This window comes from Triticum dicoccoides, chromosome 2B (assembly GCF_002162155.2).
Source record: "Triticum dicoccoides isolate Atlit2015 ecotype Zavitan chromosome 2B, WEW_v2.0, whole genome shotgun sequence".
Taxonomy (NCBI): domain Eukaryota; kingdom Viridiplantae; phylum Streptophyta; class Magnoliopsida; order Poales; family Poaceae; genus Triticum; species Triticum dicoccoides.
In genome coordinates, this window is record NC_041383.1 from 538,102,894 (window position 1) to 538,109,362 (window position 6,469).

A 6,469-nucleotide genomic window follows, 5' to 3' on the forward strand; every position below is an offset into this window, starting at 1 on the left:
CAATTTTGTTGGGTTGGCCAGGGGTGAAATGATGGATTAGAAGAGAAGAGGGGGGCACTTGGGTGAAAATCAAGGGATACCCAAGTGATCAAGTCCAAATGGAATGATTCAAAACTCTAGATTCAAAACCAACTCAGATGAAAAGCAGGCAAATAAAAGAGGGCAAAAACCAGGTTGTGACATACTTGTGCTTCCAAATATCCTTAAACATAGTCTTGCCATGAGAGTCCACCATACCTACCTATGGATTGAACAAGATCCTTCAAGTAAGTTTTCATGTTGCAGGCAATAAAAATTGCTCTCTAAATATGTATGACTTGTTAGTGCGGAGAAAATAAGCTTTATACAATCGTGTGATATGGAAGTAATAAAAGCGACGGACTGCATAATAAAGGTTCATATGACAAGTGGCAATATAAAGTGACGTCCTTTTGCATTAAGATTTTGTGCATCCAAGCCTAAAAGCACATGACAACCTCTGCTTCCCTCTGCGAAGGGCCTATCTTTTACTTTATGCCTTTTACTTTATGCAAGAGTCAAGGTGATCTTCACCTTTCCCTTTTTCATTTTATCCTTTGGCAAGCACCTCTTGTTGGAAAGATCCTGATATATATATCCAATTGGATGTAAGTTAGCATGAACTATTATTGTTGACATCACCCAAAGGTGGATACGTTGGGAGTCAACCAATAAGCCCCTATCTTTCTCAGTGTCCGATTAAAACTCCATAACCATAAGTATTGCGTGAGTGTTAGCAATTGTAGAAGACTATATGATAGTTGAGTATGTGGACTTGCTGAAAAGCTCTATTCTTGACACTTTCCGATGTTATGATAAATTGCAATTGCTTCAATGACTGAGATTATAGTTTGCTAGTTCTAAATAAAGTTTATGTTCCATACTTGACATTGTGAATAGATTGTTACTTGAGCATGAGAAATCATATGACAATAACCGCAAAAAAAAGAGTAATCATATGACAAGATCTATATATGTTGTTGTTATAAGAATGGTCATCATGCCCTCATGTTCGTATTTTATTTTTATCGACACCTCTATCTCTAAACATGTGGACATATTTTTCGATTTCGGCTTCTGCTTGAGGACAGGCGAGGTCTAAGCTTGGGGGAGTTGATACGTCCATTTTGCATCATGCTTTTATATCAATATTTATTGCATTACGGGCTGTTATTACATGTTGTGTCACAATACTTATGGCTATTCTCTCTTATTTTACAAGGTTTATCATGAAGAGGGAGAATGCCGGCAGCTGGAATTCTGGCTGGAAAAGGAGCAAATACTAGAAACCTATTCTGCACAGCTCCAAAAATCCTGAAACTGGAAGTCACTTTTGGAATTAATAAGAATTGTTAAGCGAAAAAAATACCAGAGGGGGCCGATACCCTGGCCAGGAGGGTGGGGGCATGCCCACCCCTACTGGAAACGCCCCCTGTCTCCTGGGCCCCCTGGTGCCCCCCCGGTGCCCATCTTCTGCTATATGAAGGCTTTTACCCTGGAAAAAAATCATAAGCAAGCTTACGGGACGAAACTTCGCTGCCACGAGGCAGAACCTTGGTGGAACCAATCTAGGGCACCGGCGGAGCTGTTCTGCCGGGGAAACTTCCCTCCGGGATGGGGAAATCATCACCATCGTCATCACCAACGATCCTCTCATCGATAGGGGGTCAATCTCCATCAACATCTTCACCAGCACCATCTACCCTCGAAACCGTAGTTCATCTCTTGTATCCAATCTAGTATCAAAACCACAAATTGGTACCAGTGGGTTGCTAGTAGTGTTGATTACTCCTTGTAGTTGATGCTAATTGGTTCACTTGGTGGAAGATCATATGTTCAGATCCTTAATGCATATTAATACTCCTCTGATTATGAACATGAATATGCTTTGTGAGTAGTTACATTTGTTCCTGAGGACATGGGTGAAGTCTTGCTATTAGTAGTCATGTGAATTTGGTATTCGTTTGATATTTTGATGAGATGTATGTTGTCTCTCCTCTAGTGGTGTTATGTGAACGTCGACTACATGACACTTCACCATTTTTTGGGCCTAGAGGAAGGCATTGGGAAGTAATAAGTAGATGATGGGTTGCTAGAGTGACAGAAGCTTAAACCCTAGTTTAGGCGTTGCTTCGTAAGGGGCAGATTTGGATCCATATGTCTGATGTTGTGGTTAGGTTTACCTTAATACATCTTTTGTAGTTGCGGATGCTTGCAATAGGGGTTAATCATAAGTGGGATGCTTCTCCAAGTAAGGGCAGTAACCAAACACCGGTCCACCCACATGTCAAATTATCAAAGTACCGAACGTGAATCATATGAGCGTGATGAAAACTAGCTTGACGATAATTCCCATGTGTCCTCGGGAGCTCTTTTCTCATTATAAGAAATTGTCCAGGCTTGTACTTTGCTACAAAAAGGATTGGTCCACCTTGCTGCACTTTATTTACTTTCATTGCTTGTTACCCGTTACAAATTATCTTATCACAAAACTATCTGTTACCTACAATTTCAGTGCTTGTAGAGAAAACCTTACTGAAAACCGCTTGTCATTTCCTTCTGCTCCTCGTTGGGTTCGACACTCTTACTTATCGAAAGGACTACAATAGATCCCCTATACTTGTGGGTCATCAGAATGCAGTTGGGTTTGGATGGAAATGAAGATGAAGAGGAGGTGAAGAAGCCGAGGAAAATCGGTTCCCGATCAAGAAGTAAATGGGAGAAGTAGCATGCAGGCATCTGATTAGACAGCTAGGTAGACTAAATGAAAAGGCTATGCGGGTAGACTGAGAAGTCGTACTTGTTCGTGTATGTGCCCATCCTTCCTAATAGGTGGGACATATGCGAACAGATAAAAAAATATGTCGTAGCTGGTTCAGATGGATATTGGCGCGTGCGTGGGAGACACAACATTCTCTGGTTAAGGAATACACGGTTATCCTCATCAAAGGCCCATCTTCGCGCTTCCGCATGCACGAGAATTCGGTTCTGCTCGCAATATGGATGATACCTGGAGGATGAAGTGAACAGGCATGCTAGCATGGGAGACCTATTTCCGCTATACAGTATTGGAGTACTCATGTTCCTACTACTAGTAGTAGTAGGACAACTGTTGTACACTTGATGGTCAAAATACTATTCATCCGGTCCTCACAGTGAAGTGACAACACCCTGCGCCTAACACTAGTCTAGGCGGCGTGTTCGGGTTACCAAAGTCAGCCTCACCCTGTGCATTGTGCAGTCTGTCACTGCCACTGTACAGCACATTAGCATGCCTCGCCTCGTCTCCCTCTCCCCTCCCATAGCACTACTCCATCTCCATCTCCATCTCCATCTCCATATCACTATGCCCCCGTGTACCGTCGCCTCGCTCGCCTCCCCCAATACCACTATTCCCTCGCTAGCCGCTCCAGCACCGACAGCCTTCTCCCCCATAAATCAAGCCCCCCAAAACCCCCACCTTCCAAACTCCACCATGGCCGAACGCGAACCGCGCAACATCCATATGAGCCACGATTGGAGCAATCTCCCCAGTGACATCCTCGACCTCTATTGTTCGTGTATGGATATGTTGAGCACCCTGCGGCTGGCTGCATGCTCGAGGGACATGCACATGGCCATCATCGAAGTGAGGCCTAAGCTTTTCAAGACACCCTGCTTGCTGCTATCTGGTCTTGCGAGATTGGCTCACCATGTTACGGAGGCGTACATGATGCCCCTCGACTTCAATCAGATCTCCATAAGTCGAAACTTCTTTGCAGGTATGTAGTGGGTCTCCGTACATCATTTCCCTCGACTTTGATCCGATCACCATCACCCAAAACTTCTTGGCAGGTATGTACTGGGTCGCATGAACTCCCACTGGAAGGCTGCCTTCAGAGAAGACGGTAAAGAGTTGGTGCTCGCGAACTTCCAGACCTCCCATGAGATTATCCTTCTTCCGTTGGATTATATAGAGTTTTACCATCGCGGTCCAAGTCATCTAGATTACCACATTAGTTGGACGAACCTTGTTTTGCAGAAGATTGTAATCTGCCAAATGCCCACAGGACATGCGAATTACGCAGACTTCAAGCTAATTGCCTTGTTCGACCGCGGACTCGCCTATCTTTACGCTGGTGCCTTCTTTAGCTGGAGACAACTCAGCTCGCAGTGGATCATCATCAAAGCTAATACACACTTCTGTGATGCTATTGAACACAATGGCATCATCTACGCGATCGACAAAGCAGATGGCACCACGTATTGCTGGGACGACGCGTGTAAGTTGTTTCCGTCTCATGTTAATAATGACGCCATGACACTGTTTGAACTTTTTGTGATGATTGGCATATCCCTGTTTGAGCAGAATTTGAGTAGAACTATGGCAATTTATCAGAGACGTCGTAAATCGGCTATATTTGGAATGAGTTAATTCATGCGATTGTGACCATGTCATTACAGCCAATTTGTACCCCTGAATAATCAAACGGTTAGGAATATATGGATATTCTCCTTATTTTACAGTAGTCTATATACTACAACTAAATATGAGTGTGTATCAATGGCCATGTTAATTTCCTCACTTGCATGATGTAGAAACATGCACCACACTGTTGGTTTCATCTAACCATACATTAGGGAAGTAAATGTGCATATGGTGAACTCTATATTTGGAAGTAGTGAAATCCTGTAATGCTTACCATGTGTACATACCTATATTTGCCCTTCAGCAATCAATGGCTAGAATAATATCCTCACAAAAATTTTGCCCACAGAACACGAGTATATAACAATGCATGGTATGTTAGTTACATTGAAGAATTTGTTTGTGAGGACAGAACATGATTACATAACATGCATGACATGGTAGTTTCCTGTGAAGAATCGATTGTGAGATAACATGAGTATAACCATGCATGGCACTTCTATATTTTTGAACCCAGTATACATTTCCCTGTATTTTCCTCCCAGTTCCAACAGGGACATATCAATGATGTTTCTTGCATTATCCTACTCATACTCTGAACAATGTTGATCTTACATTAACAATGCATGTCCTTTTTGATATGATGCAATGTCCCTACAGTAACTGCCCTTTGTAATCACACCACCTTTGCCAAAAACAGGGAAGCACAACTGGTTCCTCACTCGATCAGATGATGGCAAAGGATTGATGATCATTCAGACACATGAGCCGGAAAAGTTATATTGCAAAAACCCCATTGTATACAAGCACCGTGAAATACGTGAGTATCCGGACAGTGGGTGTTACGTCTATGAGCAGGATACCAGCTTGTTGGGGCCTTCAGGATTTTTTAGTTGGAGGCGGGTAAATAGCCTTGGTTCACACTCTCTGTTTCTCGGACTCAATTATCCGATTGACCAGGAGATCACTGTTGGCAAGGACCTTGATGGCAGAGAGGCTCTGTTTGCTATGGAAAATTGTGTTTACACGGTGATCCCTAGGAGTTCGGGAGCAAACTCCCCTGCTTGTCAACGATACAGCCTGCAGCCAAAAGAAGGTGAGAATGACAAAAGCATCCGGATTAATTTTGATCCTTGGATGTCTCAATTACGACAGGCAGTGATGTGGTTCAAGCCTTTAGGTTGATAGCTAATTGGGCTGTTGCGTCGAATGGGTGGAGTACTGGTGTGTCCGGATCACTGGTCGCTGAAGCGGGGCTGCAAATTATGATGGTGTTGGATCATCTCTTCGAATGACTTTGTTGTCTTTGCTGCTTGTTCTGGATGGGTAGTTCTTTCTTTTGTTATGCATATTCCTTATCATTTGGTCATCCTCGTCTATGTCACTCTTACTATGTAATAGTTGCGTCTGTTTAGAATATCATTCTCGTCTGGATCACGAGAGTCTGAGCGCTGCAGATGGGTGCATTTTGGTGGTGTAGCAAGACTTCTTATGAACTATCATGTCTTGTTGTTTATGTTAGTAGTAGTCACTAGTCAGTGTTTGAATATTGTATATATCGTTGTTTCGAACTGTTTATTGTCTCGAACTACTGGTGGGCTAAATGAGGGCATCACCATTCTCCAGTGTTCAGAGTATATCTCCTTTTTTCAAGTTATATAATTTGAGCTCAGTGTCTTTTCGATGATGTACACTTGTTTGGGCCAGTGAGGTGTCGTTGAATATGGGCCGAGTAGTAACGCAATGCCAAACAGGTCAATTATCACTCTCAGGCCAGGCTCTCAAAAGATCCTCAAAAAAAGGTCGGGCTCTCCAAGAAGAAAGAATAAGGACTTTTAGGTAGACATGTGGGCGCCACCGGTGTTTTCGTGCGCTTGCGCACCGAGAGCATATTGGCGCGTGTTCGAAATTCATGCTACCTTTTCATCCCCAATCCCCCACCCCTCCCCCACCTCTGGAATCTCGATTCCTACTCCAATTCCCCCAATTCCCCCTCCTATACTCCGTGTACTCAAGCGCACTATCATGTCGCCGGTCAAAGCG